This window comes from Prinia subflava, chromosome 5, assembly GCF_021018805.1.
Source record: "Prinia subflava isolate CZ2003 ecotype Zambia chromosome 5, Cam_Psub_1.2, whole genome shotgun sequence".
NCBI classification, from domain to species: domain Eukaryota; kingdom Metazoa; phylum Chordata; class Aves; order Passeriformes; family Cisticolidae; genus Prinia; species Prinia subflava.
The window spans coordinates 27,811,207-27,829,675 of record NC_086251.1 but is presented as its reverse complement, the minus strand read 5'-3'; the positions used below and the strand labels follow the sequence as shown (position 1 = coordinate 27,829,675).

Genomic DNA, 18,469 nt, shown 5'->3' with positions numbered 1-18,469 from the left:
ATCAGAGAGAATTACTGTGCTAGGGAGCCTTTGTTGTGAAGCAGCACAACTCCCAGGCTGGTGTCCCTCCAGGGCCAGCCCAGCTGGCCACACCTCCGTGTTGCAGCTGTCACCGCACCAGAGCAGAGCTGTTCACACCCAACGGCGGCAGCACCACCAAGGGCCGCCTCACTCCAGGGCAAGGATCTCCCTTTCCCAAACGCACAGAAGCAGCAGCTTCTGTAGCTCAAGACATTTAAAAGGAATTAATTTGTATATTCCAGACAGCTCACAAAATGTGAATTATTGTGGCAACCAGCCATGGGTGCACTAGTCAATCTCAATTACAATGCAAATGAGTCGAGGCTGCCCCGAAGTGTGTCACTCCCGGGATGACAGATGAGTCCTTGTTACACCATCCCCGCGCTGGGCCCAGGCGCTCCACTCAGCACTGCCTGGCAGCTGCTCCGTGGCAGCTCAAGACACTTCAATCGCTCCCATCCTCCACAGAGAAATATCATTAAGGCCCTCTTATCTGTGGGTTTTCTTCACGCTAAATCAACCACACTTTTGACTGCAGTCAATGCAAAGAAGGAGGGCAAGTGACACAAAAGGCATTTTTAATATTAATTAAGAACTCAAAGTGAAACTGAAGCTTTGTACCAAGCTTTTGTGAAAAAGTGGCAGGTTTTAATAATAAAAATGAGCCCAGAGAAAAGATACAGTAATTTTTTCTGGCTGTCTGAATATTAGAAAATCATTTGATCATTCCTCCTTATGCTTAACAACAGAAAAATTCACTTTCACATAAAAGATAGGCAGAATGTTTTTAGGAACTCACTCTGGTCTCCAGCATTGCAACTGTGGTTGACTTCTAAGAACATGAACTTTTCTTTAGACAAATCTTATTTATTATAGTAGGAATCAATGTATACATTTGTACACCTGTCCAGTGCAAGTTTTGAGTTGTTTCGTAACACTTTTTTCATACTAACTCTTTACAAAACACTACAAGGAACTAACACAATTATTTCCCAAATCCATTTGCTTTACACAACTGTAATCAAATCAGAAGCTAGCTTAACAAAGTCAGATACAAGCTATAAATTCTTTTAAGCACAGAGAATGCAATGCTTTCTGAACTCCCTCCCCAGTTAAATACCTTTAAAAATATTTTGCATCCTCTCTAGAGTCTAATACGAGCCACGTGTTTCATCACCCACAGAACTCAAAAATATTTCAGGAATCTGTCACCATACTCCCTGTGAGAGGTGTCTAAACAGAGAATTCCAACACAATTCCAGCTTTCTGGTACAATTTTGTATGCAGACAACTAGCATTCCTGATGATGACACAGCACGTAAAACCTCACCTTGTGCCTAATGTTTCCTGTGTCTGCTCACTGCAAAGCCTTCAGATCTAAGCACGACTTCAGTGATTTTGAAAATTATATACAGCAACATAACTAAAGAAATATCTTTTATAAGCATTTACCTTCATAAAGTTCTGATACATGTAATTTGGGGAAAAAATGTCCCCCAAACCCAAGTGTAGTAGAATCAGTTACCAGAACAATATTCATATGACAGCAGCAAGAATATGTTCACTTCGTGACTTACTTCTTTTTTTCTCCCTCAGATTCTGCTATAGTACTTTTCTTAAAAATCCCTCTCTCTTGAAGCTACAACCATAACTCCATGGATATAAAAGAAATATAAATATATATATAATCTATGGGCTGAAATAAAGGAGAGATGATGAAGTGATAAAGTCAAGTCTAATATATGCTAGAAAAGGTTTCATCTGGGAACTTATGTCATTTTCTTTCTGTACTTCATAAGACAATGGTTTTTTAGATAATTTCAAGTGTTTATTTTAAAGAACAACCCCACAATCTGGAATTATTACACCATTATACAAATTTGCCACAACTCTAGTCAAGGCTGGATTTTTCTTTATTCATGGCAAGAGACATGAAGCTTCTCAGACCTATGCCAAAAGCTTCCATCTTACTAATTTCAGTGTTTGCATATTTTCATCTGGGGTAAGAGGGGAGAGGAGGGAAGGGATGATCTGTATGGAATTAAGTGATAAAAGGATACATCGATCAGTCTGCATTTAAGGGTTGAGGTTTTTTGGAAGAACTCCAAGTAGCTTTTCATATCTGCTCTTATAGACAGATGCATACTTCCCTCCCCCACTCCCTCTTCCTATCACTTGGCATTTAAAGCCTCTTGCTTGTAAGGACAGTAATGTTGGTCTTTATGGAGGCTGTACATAGGAGTTCTGCTGCTATTGCTACAAAATCTCACAGGCACTATTTTTTAAACACTGATAATCATCTCTCAGACATTTCCTTCCAGAAGTTACCAGATTTCATGATGGTCATTAAAATTAGTAACACATTATTTTGACCAGCAGTAAACTATTATGAATCCACAACTACATGCTTAATGAGAATTATCACATAAAGCTGCAGATATCAATAAATCCTGGGGTTCCTCTCCAGATCGTTTTTTTTTAAGTCCCATTAAACTCAGCGAAGAGAAAAAGAAATTTGGTTACACAAACTCACTTTAAGTACGCCTAACAATGAAAATGTATTTCTCTAAATAAATAACTCTGTATACATCCAAGGAGATGTTTTCTACCCTTTCTACATAAAATCAAATTAATAATTAAAAAATGCCTTCATGATAATGAAGATTTTTTTAATTAAAGCTTTAATTAAGAAATGAAAGCAATATGTTCATTTCTCTAACCATATAGTCAAAATATTTGGTCTTTCCAAGACCACAACAGGATTTTACTTCCAGCTTGTAAACAATATTTAAACCAGTTCATCTAATATAACAATGGGGGGGGGGGGGGGGGGGGCGGGGCGGAGGCATAATTGTGAATTTCGTGTCACTACTTGAAACAGACTGCTCCAAACTTGTAAAACTGCTTTACCTACTAAATGAACTGCAAGAACTCACATCAGCATTTTACCTTCTAGTCAAAATTAAGTCTATGGCAATTCAGAAGGACAAGTCTTAGAATATAATGGATTGAGACTTACTGTACCACCTTCCTGGTGATAAAATATTGGGATCTTAATTCAACTTTTTTCTGTCAGCTTTCTCTTCCCAATATTAATTCTATTAGCAAAGTTTTATCTCTTTCAAGATCAGCATAGAAATTCTGCTATTTAAAAAAATGCATTAAAAGCCAAAACCAAGCCTTTGCATATGTGCTTTCTTCACAAGCTATTCTCACATCTCCAAATTATTATTAAGAAAAGGTCAGAATGTACATTCTAACATAAACAGTTTAAAATAATCTTCACATAATAATGAAAAAGCTCCACTGAAATTATCCGTAGAATCTGGAAATTAAGATCAAAATTGTTCCCATACTCTTGATGCAGTAAGACACAGAACACTTAGTAAGATGAAGTTAAACCAACCACTTTAAAAGTTAACCAATCATACATTAAAAGACAAAGTTAAGATATGCATCTCAAAATGCCAGTGCTGCTTTTCAGGGTCCCAGTTTATCTATACAAGGAGCTAAGCCTATTACCCTCTTCCATGAATACCAAAATCCTATAAATATTCACAACACCATCTCACTGTTCCTCATTAACAGTTTTCCTACCTAACTGACTCTAAACTATTGTGTTTATTTTAGCCCAAATCTGTAGATAAATAGTCAATTTAATATTATCAGCATGAAAAGATCACGAAAAGATGTTTTTATTTCAAAAGCTTCAAATGAAAATATAATTACGAGCAAGACATGCTGAATTAAGTCAGAGACATCTCAAGCCATCAGTAAAACATTTTGTCAGCTAGGGCTCATAAGAACTACAGAAATACTGCATACTGTACTGCAACTGAGCACCTACTAACTCTCTAAAATAAGCTGCCAGCCGAGACATGGACAGAAAGACAATGGAGTTATTCGAACAAATTGAGCTTTTCACTGTCTTGTTCAAAGCCAGGAAAAAAGTTCAATATCAACATCACCCTGAACTAGTGAGTAGTTATGTAGTTTTGTTACTGGCATAGGAATTGCCTTCCTCACCCCCATCATGATCTTAAGCGAAACAGGATGCAGTCTATCATATGTGGGATGACACTCCCATCTCCTCCAGGAGGGGAAGTGAATCCCACAGCCCTGTGGCAGGTCATGTTCTCCCGGAGGGGGATCAGGCTGCCCTCAGGTCAGTACAGGACCACAGGCAGGGCTGCCAGTAACAGCAATGGCAATGCAGCAGCTCCAGCGATGCCAAACAGTCCTCACCAACACACCGGTCTGACTGAATGACCTCAGCTAGGCTGGAGCTGGGAAGCCCACAGACGTCTCTCATCTTTCTAAATCAAGTGTTGTTCACCACAGTAAAACAGCTACAGTGATCTGCTGCAACACACAGAGTTTGGTGGCAGAAAGAGAGAATCCCAGAAAGTGCACTCCCCATAAGTAACATGCTGGAAATCCACACGGCTGCAACAGCCTCTTGAATCATACACCTGTCATCTTCCCAACTTTAAACTGCTTGGGAAAAGAACAAGAAAAATCAAACAGGAAATAATGAGGAAAATTTGTCTTCATTCTCAAGTCCATCAGAGCAATCAATGAAGCTTCAAGCTCAGCAAAGACAGAAATATCACCTGATGACCCTGAAATCCTGCACCCAAAGCAGCCTTTCCTCATCTGCAGCACAGTGCAGTTCTGTAAGTCACTCCTCAAAAACCAGACACAGCACAGAGCGAGTGGCAGAAGGTAACCAAGGCATCACTCACAAGAATTTCCCCTGAATAATTCAGATTCCACCATTGCCATATTCTGCATTGCCTGCTGATAGATGCCCACACTGGCAAGCAACAAATTCCACTCCTGATATGAGTGAGTTTGACATAAAAGCAGTATGAGCTCTACAGCTGGGGCAAGTAGGAAATCATGCTGCTGCTGCCCAGGCTGACAGGTGAAATCACGAGCCTTGCGTTGCCACCTTGGTATGGAAAACATCGCCCTTCTGCCATAAATGACAGCTGCATCCTGGGGTGGCAACTGAGCTGGGCAACAGAAGACAGGATGAAGAGGAAGGCAGTCTAAAAATGCCTGCAATGGAACAGCTGGCACATGGCAGCAAGGCAGGCACGACAGGGACTCAGGGAAAAGGACACTGGATATTGGGCTGCCAGATTCACACAACCATAAAAATCATAACTGTGTTATCTGCACCAGCAACTAGTCACAAAGCCCACTGATTTGAACAGCACCTCCATTATTCTGGCAGGTGCCTGTAGCACAACTATTCCATTCATATATCACCATTCTTAACAATATGCCCTGCCTTCCCTTTCCAAGTCCAGAAAATTGTGAAGAAGTAAATATTACAGAATGTGCAGTTTTCTCTTATCCTATAGGTAGCATATATGACATTGACAATATATATAACACCATTTAGAATGACATTAATATTAGGTGGGAGAGAACACCACCTTCCTTCACAAGGAATCAATTACACACACCTTAATTACAATTCCTCTACAAATATTGAACTTCACCTTAGTAACTAGATTCACAGAATGGAAGTTACAAACAGGGAATGCAAATAGTGACTTGGTGCCATAGGTACTGAACAGAGGTAGAAAGTGAGCTTACTCTACTCTAGGAAAATGAGATCTCCTAATGTGCCACTGAGATGAGCTTGGCTGGTTGGAGTGGGATACTAATAATGCCAAGGCTGTGGGTTCAATTCCCATATGGGCCATTCACTTCAGAGCTCATCTTGATGGTCCTTGTGGATTCCTTTCAGCTCACAGTATCTTGTGATAATCCCTTCTCGCAGACAAGTTCTGGAAGCGTCAGTCTTGACCACAATCCCTGAAGGACATGCATCACCTTATGTCTCTTTGAGGACATTACCTTTGAGGATGTTATCAAAGGCATACATTTCACTTGGCCAGAAAACATCAGTGCACATGGCAGAACCTAGAAAATCCACTCAAACCGCACCATTTTTCCAGCAGCTTTAGCAATCTTCACCCCTGGGTAACTGATGACAATTGGTGTCTTGCAAAAATACATCAACAAAACTCTAGCAAAGCAAAGGTTGTCTGCAGCAGAACGGCTCAGTTCTCCCTACTCGCACTATCGAGCACTTGCTCGTACCTCACATTACTCCCCACAGGTCAGATTTCATTCCAAATGCTGACTGTCCATCAGGTGCACTGCAATTATCTACATTACAGAGCCACCCTTCTACTCTGCTTATGGTTTGCACTGCATCTTCCCAGCTCAAATGCCACCTCCTGCAATCATCTACACAACAGCTTCTTACCTGCAGCTCTGTGAAGCTGCACACATCACATCAAACAAACAGCACGTCTAAAGGCAGTGGACTCCTCCAGTGGTATTACTTTCTGGAAAAGGAAAGGGTTATCAGACAAGAACTGCAGAACTCATCTCTCTATGAGAGATTTTTTCCAACATCATAGCAGTCTAATCCACTGTAGATAGCAGATGCTGAAAGCTTTTATATAAAGCCTTCCTATAAGCATAAATACACAGCTTTGCCAGCACTGAGACTTGACAAGTTGGATTTCTACATCACAGAACTTCTATAAAGTAGGAGCAGAAAAAGCCAAGTAGCTATTACATATGTTTCTCTGACCAATCTAGTCTCATGACAGTAAAATTATGCAAGTGTCTACGGGCATTTGAATCACATGCCTCAAAAAGTGCTGTTGCAAGCCACAAACCACTTTTTCTCAAATTTCACACTAACCAGATTCAAGAGTAATGCCAAATTCATATTTTGCAATGGTAAGGCAAAGTTTATGAACTCATATGTATCATCCCAAAAGATCAATAATCAATGCAATAACATGTTCTTCAGTTATCTACATTCAGTATTTTACAAAAATAAGGCTTCTTCAATGAAATCTATCAATTTGAAACTGTAATAACTATTTCCAAGGGCAGTCTACTTAGGTCACTCCTTTTTAATTAAGGATAAATTATTTAATGAGTTCAGAGTTCTTCATTATTCCCTCGCTGTCTCGCTGTCTGTAAGAAAATACAAAGGAAGGGGCAAAAATCATGTTCTCCTTTTGCACCTCTCTCTATTGTGAAATACACACACTGAAGTTGACCATCAGCACTGTTACATAAGGATTATACAGAAACATCTTTATAAAGTACAGTGTCTGACTACACAAACTGACAGAACTTCCTCAGCCCTTCCAAGTCCTGAGTCTGAGTGATGACAACACCATTAAGTGACAACAGTTTCCAGGACACTCATATTCACATTGCCTATTGGAAGTCCCTTATCACCAGAAAGGATTGCAGTCTATGCATCATGTCTGACAGCTGCAGTGGGTTTTTCCATGTTCAGTTTCTTTCCTGTACTTGGTCCTTCTGTTCTCAAGTTCAACTCAAGGCCCAGTCCTTTCTTGGTCCACCAACTCAAATTTTAGAAGTTTCTTAAGATTAAACATTACAGTCATCCTGACTGGAAGTAAACTTAATGATGGTACAAGATGAAACCTCCTGAACCCTAAAACTACAGCAGAAAGAACAGGATGAAATTCAGTGTGCCCTGGATTCTAAACCCCAAACCTGACAAGCAATCAAAACTACATAAATTTTTATTCCCATTATTTTGAAACATCAAGTTAGTGATCTACACAGGCCATTTTTAATCCTCAAATAACTTCTCTCTCCCTCAATTCTTACAAAAAAGAAGAACTAAAGGTGACAGAATAACTTCAGAGTCCGGAATGAAATGCTTTTCATAGCCTTTAACATGAACAACTAAAATACAACAGGCTGCTGTAACAAAGCCAAGATAACTGAGGTTATCTGGGATTGTCCTACAACCACACCCAGGAATGCAGTGCATGCCAAGACTCCACGGCTGGTCACAGACATGGGCGCAGGAGGAGCCGCAGCGTGCACCGGGTGAGTTTCTCACCGCTGCAGTAATGCCTGTAGGCAGGCTCGCTATAAACACCCCGGGCTGGGATACAGGAGGAGATTGGAGCCATATGTGGAGACCCAAACACTCATTACACACCCAGCAGAGTTCCAGCAACACAAAACTAAGGAATAAGGGGAGATTCAGGAAATGGCCTACTTTAAGCATACAGCCTGGATGTTCTGAACTCTCACAGAAACAGAGCAACCAAGAAATAAGGCTGGGAAAGAAATCAGAAGTGTTTGGGCTATAGAAAAATCCCCCTTGTATACTACACACCAATGCATACAATGTTACTGAATTTATGTTTTCTACATAAAAAAAGTAAAATGTGTGTGGAAAACCAGATTAACTAATAAGGCAAAAATCCCAAAAGATGTGACTGACAACATAAGTTAACACCACAGAACTTATCTAAAGTTTGCCCAAGCTTAACATCATATTGATAGCTGAACACACACATGATCTGCTCCAGTTTTTGCAGTTAAATTGTCTTACTCCCTTTTCTTGTTTGTTCATTTGTTTGTTTGATGGGGAGGGTGTTGTTCTACTAAGAACATTTTTACTTCTCAAAATATTCTCTATATTCACAGGTAAGTGTCTTTTCTACTAAAAAGGATTTTTAAAATTTTGTTACTGCTGCATTCCTCTTCTAGAAGCCACCCTGGACTTACAAATCAAACAATATCTGAAAAGAATTTTTTAAATTGTCTTACATTTCACAAGATTGAAGACACCTAAAGCAAACTTATACTTTTTTTTCTTAAAGGCATAGAGGAGTGTGGGTGGTGCAGAACAGGACTATTTGACATATTTATTTCCCTGATAGTGGAAAAAAGGTTAGAAAGCATTCCTAAAATATTTGATAGTCTTGAAATTCACAGTAGGAGAGTATTTCCTGCTGGATAATAGTGTTATGTTACACATAAAAACGACTATGTCAGTAAAATTAAAACAGCTACAACATGTGAAGCTCTCAGCAGAGCTCCTGTTGTGTTTGAGGGGAGACTCCAGAAGGGACCAAGGGAATTCAACACACCAGCAAGAGGGATGACTCTACACCTCTGTAAAACCCAATAACGTTTACAGGCTGATGACCCTTGTGTCAAGTAGATCTATGCTCACTCTGGTACAAATTCAGAACCTAGACCTGTGACTCTGATTCTCCTTTATACAATTATTTTGGGAATGGGAAAGAAAAGAAACAATGTGCTTTTCATAGATACAGTTACCCAAAGATTATGGGAGCAGGCTATGTGTGTCAGTATTATTGAGTAAGCATTATGACCCAGGTCTGAGAAGAAAAAAATTAAGGAAATAACAACTAAAACATGAATAAAAAGAAATTACCTCATCATTGGCACAGCTATTGCTAAGTGACATCTTCTCTAGCTTTTATAGTGACTAATTATTGACTAGCATCACAGAAGAAACAGATTTTGAGTAGAAGTCTGAATATTCATAGCATCAACTTAATGAGTGTGATGTTTAAAACCAAATCCAAAGCCAGACTCAAGTCTTCAAACCAGAGAAACATTTAAATTTATCTACTAAATACACTGTAAGAATACGCAGTGTTTATTTACACTCCCATTATATTACATTTCAAAGGTTTAAACTTTCAACATATCAGTAACTAGTAACCTTTTCTGGATCTTTTCAAGTGGTTAAAGATTGTCCCTATGCAAACAACTAGAGGGACTTTTTAACCATCTCACTGAAGTTAAAGGTTTAGGTTGAGATGAGTTCTGAGAACATGAAGAGAACGTCTACACAATGTTCTCAGTTGCATTAGGATACACATTTTAAAAAGGAATACACTTCCTGAGGATGCCCTGCAATTCATTTATAATCTTTTACAGAATCTCTCAAATTCTAAAGCTCACAAAATCTTAAGACAAAAAGATGTGGTATTCAGTTTTTAAGAAATGATGGGGAAATTCGCAAGTTTAGTTCAGGGAATAAACAGATTACACAACCGCTCAAAGAAAGGAGAACTGACAGAGTACATTGTTGTACCTAATTTAAACAAGTGCTAACAAATACCTCCTTCAGTAATTTGAATCCAGTCCACCCAGGATTTGAAAACTACAAAACATTCACTTTTACCTATAATATTAAGCTGTTGGTTTCCATAACACTTTACTTACCATATGAAAAAAAAAAAAGTCTGTTGTTTTAAGGACTCCACAGATTACTACCCATACAGACTTGGTCAGTTACACTACAGACAAATCCAGATGATACAGTTCCCCAAAATTCAGAGCATGAAAAGGTAAAGTTCTGCAAGAGCGAGAAGCTAAGGCAAGAATGTAGCTGTGACACAGGCTTCTCTGGACAGGCTGCCCTGAGACACTCCCTACAAATTCTCCTCACCACCCACGCCCCCTCACATTAGGCATCCAGATATGACATGCAACAGGAAGGGCCTGGACAGCCTTCCCTGTGGGTCAGGTACACTGAAACAGTTTGGGAAACCCAAACCAATGGCACATGGCCTCAAAGGCCACAGCCGGGGCAGCTAACTCAGATCTGGGAGACGCTGTGGCGCCCACAAACCAAAGCCACCTTCAGCTGCCTTGTTTAGCACGTGTTCTGGCCGTGCCTGCATCAGTTCTGAGACTGCAAAGCAAACATGTGCTAACAAAACCACTACAGTTGTAACACCTCAGGACAACTTTATCAGAAGCAATAGCCATAGCCTGCTACAGAAGCTAGCGCAGCTTACTGTGACTGTCACTTACTACATTCCACCAGAGCAGCAACTGACACATCCACATAAAGTTAAAAATATAATCTACTGAACCCTTTTCTTTTTAATCCCTGCAGTTAATGTGCTCATGGAGTCCATTCTTCTATGACAGAGAAGGAAAACCAGTGAGTTTTAGGAGGCAACAACAGTCCTCCACTGGGGTACACCAACTTCAGTGCAACCTTCAGCAGCACCCTGCCTTTTCTGCAAAGCCTGAGCAATTGCAGCAGTGGGACAGACCACTGGAGATGCCTCACTTCCTCTGATCTTCAGGGCTTACAAAAGGTTTTGCCAGCTCCAGCTGTGCTCATTGATAACATAAGAAAGCTGGGAAAAAACAACTGAGAAGGCCAGGCTAGGGTCCAGAGTGAAACATTTGGGTACGTACAGCGTGTAGTGTGTTTAGTTCCATAAACTGAATTTCGTGTTATTCATGAATCCTGCTTTGACTCACTCGAGTTTGTCTTTATGACTGACAGAGCTACTTTACTCTTCAGTGCACACCTATAAAAATAACTGTGCAGACAGGATCCCAAGGTGTACTAATAAGACAAGCCTAGTTACAAGCCTAGACAGCAGGAAGTTTCAGCCTATTCCAAAGGAGATTAACAGTTAATGGAAGCACAGAGGTCTACAATTACACAGCTAAGTCCCAATATATGTTTTTTACAAGATTAGAGCTGGGAAAATTCACCTGTCCTGAGAAGGAAAGAAGCCAAAAGGCAGAAGAGAGATAGAGGCAGCCAGGAAGACATTCCCAGAATTTCTCCCTTCAGCCTTGAATTAAAGAAGTCACTAGTGGTTTTTATCCCTTTTAAACCCCCACAATATATTCAGCCAACATGGTTTACTTCATCAGTAAAAGCTAGACCAAACATCCAGAATAGGAATCTCTGGAAAGGGGGTCTACAAATACTTAGAAATACTTTTTTTTTTTAATGTCAGTAAATATACACCACCGCCCTACCCCCCCCATTTGGTTATACATACCATGGTTGTTCGGTAGTGGTATATGTCAGCTTCTGCATTTCTGCCTATTTTTCTTAAACAAACTTACTTATTTCTATCAAGCCAAGTACAAACTAATGCATGTACACAGGACTAAAAGCAGAGAACCATCACTCCCATTTAGAAAGTAGAAGGGAACTTGATTAACCTGAAAAGAAGCAGTATGAATCCCAACCTGAAATACACTGCAAAATTTACACAGATGGCAATTGTGGTGGCCAAGGGTGGGGAGGGAGAGAAGTATTATGTATTCTTTCATTTGAGAACCCCAAATTCTTGCAGTTACAGAATTTTAGTTGAGTTTTAGGCAACACTGCCTGACCACTTCCCAAAACTTGGGGCAGCAGAGGTAGTGACTTCAAGATGACATATTTATAGCACTCAGAACCCATATACAGCCACTAATTCTATAATTAAACACTAGAACAAGACACTATTATGAACACAATGTCTCTGGCAATGTATCACATTCAGATGGACACTGAAATATCTTTTAGATAATTGAACTCAATCTAATCTGGAGTTGGTATTTCCTGGCCAATGATGACTAACTTTTCTAAACCATCATTAAGTATCAGGAAATACCCACCCCCAGCATCAATCACTATCTAAACATACACCAAAGTATCATGTTTTGAACACCTTCACTCACAGATAAATATCCTACAGGCAAAAGTAAGGGGAAGAAAAACCCTTTCCATCAGTCTTCAAGTAACAAAAATACAAAATCAAGTCCTAGCATTAATAACAAAATGTGAGTTAGGGCCAGACTTCCAGCTCACTTGCACAGTTTCACAAGGTAACACTGGGCTCTTCCACAGTCATCTCACTCCCTTCATTCATACATTAAACTGCTACCAGAATTAAACTGATCCAAACCACTGCTATGGAATGGTGGGTTAGAGAAGAAGACTGTGTACAGTGAGGACACTGGTCTTGCACAGCTCTGCTGTGCCCTTCTCTCTCAGCTTCCCAGGTGCACTGTCCTGCTGCCCCAACCGATCCCAGTCCTCAGCAACCCACAAACAGAAAAGAAACAGATCAACGAGCCTCTGTGCAAACTCCAACCTACAGGAGAAGCCATGCTTTTTCATCTCCATTTTCTGTTCCATTAAAAACAGCAGAGGAAAGAAAGCACTTCTTAGCTAAAAACAAACAAAGAAAGAAAAAGAACCCATGGTAAGTGAAAGACAACATCACATTTATATTCAGGAAGGCTCAGGAGTGGACAATTGTCCTCTTCGTTTCTGTAGAAACCAAAATTAAAGGCTCTCAGTAGGAAAGTCACAGCTCTAATCCCCTCTTCTCCATCTCACTGAAGATACTAATAGAAGGTTTTCATCACGGCAGTCAACACATCACTATGTTGTGAATATTAAATCTAACACAGACTGCCGTGATTTCCTCTCCTATCCTTTTCCATCTTTTTTTTTTTTCCCTTTAATGGTAAAAGATTTGCTTTACGACTTCCATGAGTGCACCAAAACCATTTCTAATTTACTGAGAATTACAAAACCATTTCATCCCTGATGAAATTGCTAGTTGATATTAACTATGTTACTGTTCTTCTATTAGAACTGTACATACTTAGCCGAAGTTGGCATGCGGTCCTCTCCAAGTCAAACACTTCCTAACTAAATCCTAAAATCCTATCAAATATCAATACTTAAAACTGCTACCTTGAAGCAAATCTACAGCTTGTGTATCAAGAATGATTTTGTTTCAACAGTCATTCTAGTGAGTAGAGTCTACTGCCTGAATGAAGCAGTTTGTTTTTTTTTTTTAATTTGAACGTGAAAAATCAAACTTCTTATGAAAATTGATATTCATTCCCAACCCTCTTCCCAGAAGAGCGAACCACTTATCAAACCACTACAGTAGATTTTCTGGCAGCTCTTTGAGCTGTAATCAGAGATCAGACTTACATTCAGATCTTTGGGGGAAAAAGCCACCACCACCACAACACAGAGCACACACACACACAGAATCCCCTCCATAATTCAAGTTTAATGTACAAAGAGGGCTCCTTTGCACTCATCTGAAAACATGTTACATGCCAGCAGTAAAATGGAATTCAGCTTTTTTGGAGAACACTTTAAGGGCAGAATTTTTGGACCAACATCCCCCATAAGCAGAGTGCTACACCTGGAAAAACACATTAAAATGCTGGTTCAGAATTCAGTTTGCAGGCCAGTGAGCAAATAAGCCCCATCAGGGTTAACTGGCATGATACCTCTTGTACTCCTTGTGTCAAGTAGTTCTCAAAATGTTACATCCATGCCACTGAAATTAAACTAGTGACATTTTTTCAAACTGGGAAGCTTACATAGTGAGGAGCAATAGTACAAGTAATCCAGAAGCAGTACTCACTTAACAGCAACTCACAGCACTGTAAGGACAGAAATTACTTCCTATACAGAAAAAAGTTCACAAGAAAACTTCCAGCAGAAAACTGCTTTAAAAATAATAATAATAATAAAATCCCTACCAACCCAGCCCTTTAATTCTACTATATAAAGGTGTCTAAAGTCAGTCTATACAGATGTGAAGGATGTACACAGTCATGATTTGGGGGGGAAAAATGAACAGAAAAACAAACCCAAACTACCAAAAACCTCCCACAGCAGTTATCTTGCTGTTTAAAACAGCTGTGTCACATGGAGCAAAACAGCCCACTAAACTGTATCTACAAAGCAAGGACAGAGTTTTAAACTAATCAGTACAAAGGTCTTCAAGAAATTGAGTTTTCATAAATTACAGCTTTGCACACAGTTCAGTTTACAATGTGGACTTTGTCAAGATTTGAGACTTTCCTAGTGACGTGCCTCTGAGTACACAACAATATGAGGAAGTGCCGTAGCTAATACCCCTCTTCTCTGCAGACAGTCTCATATCAAAGGTGCATCATTGTTTAAAATGGCTCCAGTTCCAAAGGGTGAAGATCTACTCCCTGTCCTGTCTTGACCTTAAGGGAGGGACACACTGTCCACCAAAACATCCTGTCAGGAAAGCGGCAAGAAGTGTGCAAATTTGGAGATTAGGATAATAAATACTCTTCTGCTGGTTACTTATTTTGGCTTTCAAAAAAACTGTTGAAGAGCACAGAGGCTTTTCTAACCAAGCCTTGTCCAGGCCAGAAATCCAGTGAACATGTCCACTGCAAGGAACCAGGAACAATGTATTTGTGAAGCTCCCTGTGTGCTAGGCTTGTATGAAAGTTTTCACTGTTACATCCATTCTCTTTTGAAGTTACATGTTTCCTGAAACTGGTTTAGCAGCACAAAACTGCTATTAATTATTTGCTATTTCTTCCAATATAGATATTTGGAATTTGTGTGCACATAGTGCAATTTATGTGAACTTAGTCTGTTCACTAATAAAGTGTATGCATCTATTTAGGAAAAAAATGGGATGTTTACTCCTTTGGGGCTTTTTTTCTGTGTTTCCTTTTTTAGGACTGCATTCCCAAACCTGTGAGGAGATGCCCATGACATAAGTGACAAAGTCAACAAGTATTTTAATCAGGTTCATTTTCAATATTTCTTAGGACTGGCACCAAGTCCTTACAGAACAAGCTGTTAAGGTCAATAATAAACTGCAGGGCTCCTAAATAAACCAGTAATATTGTACCTATTTCTCTCATAAGTAAAATCACTGATTTTTACTGGTCAAAAGGTCTTATTTTCTCAAACTACAAAATTAACAGAAAGACCGGCCTAAATTACTCAAATGACTACTTTAAAAGTGGTTTTACTGTGGTTTTTATTATCAAACCTTTGTATCTAGCTACCAGTTCTCCCAAGATGAACAGTGGTCTCTGTATTTTTCTTGAAGTTTATGGAAGTGGAGAGCATTGAGCAAATAAGCAACATAATTTCAATCTTTTTTTACTAAAATGTCTGCTGAAAACTACACAAAAGCTTATTTCAGGTTAGTGTTATAAACCCTAACAACGTTTACTGGAGTGAAACAGTTGGACAAGCCTGCTCTCATATTTAATTCAGTCGATAATTGTCAGCAATTAGTTTGCATCTCTAGATACTTGTACTTGAAACTGAGATGTGGAGGAAAAGAAACCTGGCAGATGAGATCTCAAACACTTTTTTTCCAGCTCAAGCTTTTCATACCTTAGATAAAATGCATTACCTCATTTTTTAACATCAGGTTAGGGTTAACAGCTAAGAATCATTCAGGGAGAGAATGTAATTTTATCAAACAGTAAAGAGAATTGTGCAAACTACACACAGCAAAATGCAAAGCCAAGTCACAGAATCAAATCTGAGCTTGCATATATTAAAACCCAGTTCAAACAGTGAAGCTCACTTTCACACTGTACTTTTTAACACAGTGACAAAGCAAATCACATAACCCAGACTGAATAAACCAGATGTTACGATTTATAGGCTCCAGTTGCATTCCTTCCAATCTATACACACCATTTTCTATAAAGTAAAGTAAGGCTGAGATCTCCATTTCTCAGGAACTAGAAGTATTGTTAAATTCAGAGATGACATTTTAAATAATAAAGAAATAACCTAGTACATGGCAGAGATTCATAAATATATTTTTTTAGAAAGTGTCACTACATTATGAGCTGCTACTTGGGCTTTGTACAAACTTACAGGAAAAAAATATCCCTTCTTCAAAGAGTCATTACAGAATTGTTTTGTTTTCACTGTATTTTTACTGTTCAGCTTCAACTGCAACTGAGCAACCTTTAAGTGCAAAACTTAGTTTTTGAGCTCCAATTTCAGTCTGAGCAAAGGCTAGCCAAAGATTTTCATGAAGTCCTGGACTGCTTGCCTGCCTGTAATACTATGGTTTTCATATTGTACTGTGCCATAATTACCTCTATTTAAAAAGAGAAACCAACTCTGTTTAAACACTTACTGTCACTTTAAGATCTTCAACAAACTACACTGCAGTCATCCTACTGTACACATCAGGGACTTGACTATCATCCCTTTAAAAAAGAAAATCAACTCCATTTAATTCCTGCTTGGATCTAGACATCTGGAATCAAGTATATACATGAGGAAGAACCACACAGCTGCAACTGTATAAATATTTTTCTTACCAATTCCCTGCCAAGAGCGTTTCAAAATTGTAAGATCAATTTCACAGACAAGAAATAAAACTAAGGTCACACAGACAGAAAGGTTTTTAGAATTTGGGTATTCATATTTGGCATAAGAGATATTCCTGGGCCAACATACAGTCTCATCTTTGGATCACATTTTCCAGATTTTGTTTCCTGTGAACTTCTGGGGTGGAGCTGGTGTCTCCTTAAACTGGCATAATGATTATTTCTGATTTTATCACAAGAATTTCTGGCATCCACTTCAAATAACAATCCAGCAGACAACACACATTCCAGCTTGCGTTATTAGGATTAAAACAGGAACCCCTTTCTATTGATATATTGCTTCCACCAAGGATTATCTAAGCAATTGCCAAACTGATTGCAGTTGATTACATTATGATGATGCATAGACACTAAGGTACATTTGTTAGCTGAAAATGCTGCAGCAAATTTAGGTCTTCAAAGGTTTGATTTATAAATAAGCTTGAGAATGCCCCTTTGATATAACACAGTACCTTGGGACCCATAAAGCATCTGGAACCGTATTTCTAGATTTGGAACACACGGAGAGATTATTTTTGTTGTTCTCCTCCAGCCAAACAGACTGCATTCTACCTTCTCATACAAACTTGTGATACCTGTGTAACTTCATTATCGAAATTTATACATATGGTCATCTATCACTGATGCACTAAAAAATCCATTCTCTCCTCTGACACATCTGCTAAGTCAACATAAGTAAAAAGTTAACCACAGAAGCTTGCAAAGGTGTTGTGTGTATAGATGAACATCTACACCAAGTATCAGTGACACCAATTCTTTGGCACTTACTCTTTGCATGATCACATTAATCAAAGTTTTGGGTTTGGTTGGGTTTTGCACTGTGGCTAAACAACATTGACAAGTATCAGCATTCCAGAGACTGCCTATACCTTAGAAACCTGCAATGGCTTTTCCACTCATACACCACCATTCATGAAGGAACAAAGCTATGGAAGTTTGTCAGAGTATCAGATCACAATAAAGGCACACTGCACCAGACCAGCTCAAACCTTAGATAACAGAAACTGATGCATGGGCTGTTTAGCAGGGAAGTGCATCATTTGTAGCATACAACGATTCCAAGTTCTCCTCCTGAAGTTTGTGAACTATTGCGTTTCTAAGATCACACTGAGCACTGATGAGACAAAGCTGTTGCTTTTGCTCCTTTCAAACAACTGCAGTCACATTAGAGTTTCACTTTATAAGGTTTATGAAAACCTTCCAGAATTCACACACTCCTACTTACTGAGCAAGTTTGGCCAGGACAGTCAATATGGGTCATCTTCGTCAAGTGCTTCTCATGGATTCCAATTTCTTGTATCAAGTGCTTTTTATGGCATCACACCAGACACTTAACATACCAACACTTCTATTAAAACTATTCTGGTCACCTGTAAACAGAGACATCTTAAGACTCTGTTCCTAATCTTCATCCTCAAAGGTTTTGCCTCTTCATAACCCACTTCTTTGCAACTGTTAATTACAGCTAATGTATTTCAAAAGATGAGAAGTGTGAACAAAATCTTGAAAGAGAGGTGCTTCAGCAAACAGTAATGTGAAGTGACAATATTCGTTTTGAAGACTTAAGGACAGCTGGACAAGATGTTGCACTTTCACAAAGAAATAACTTACA

The 18,469-nt window shown here is 39.1% G+C and overlaps 1 protein-coding gene across 13 annotated transcripts in view; it reads right to left on the bottom strand.

Moving 5' to 3' along the window:
* The window catches only part of NUMB (NUMB endocytic adaptor protein), a 92,638-nt gene that overhangs the window by 45,229 nt on the left and 28,940 nt on the right, over window positions 1-18,469 (bottom strand). Inside the window, exon 2 of one of the 13 annotated variants that reach the window (XM_063398642.1) lies at window positions 6,311-6,392. The exons of the other annotated variants lie outside the window; for them this stretch is intronic. The gene's annotated coding sequence lies outside the window, so the exon portion shown is untranslated. The remainder of the gene's footprint in view (window positions 1-6,310; window positions 6,393-18,469) is intronic. 13 annotated transcript variants of the gene reach the window in all.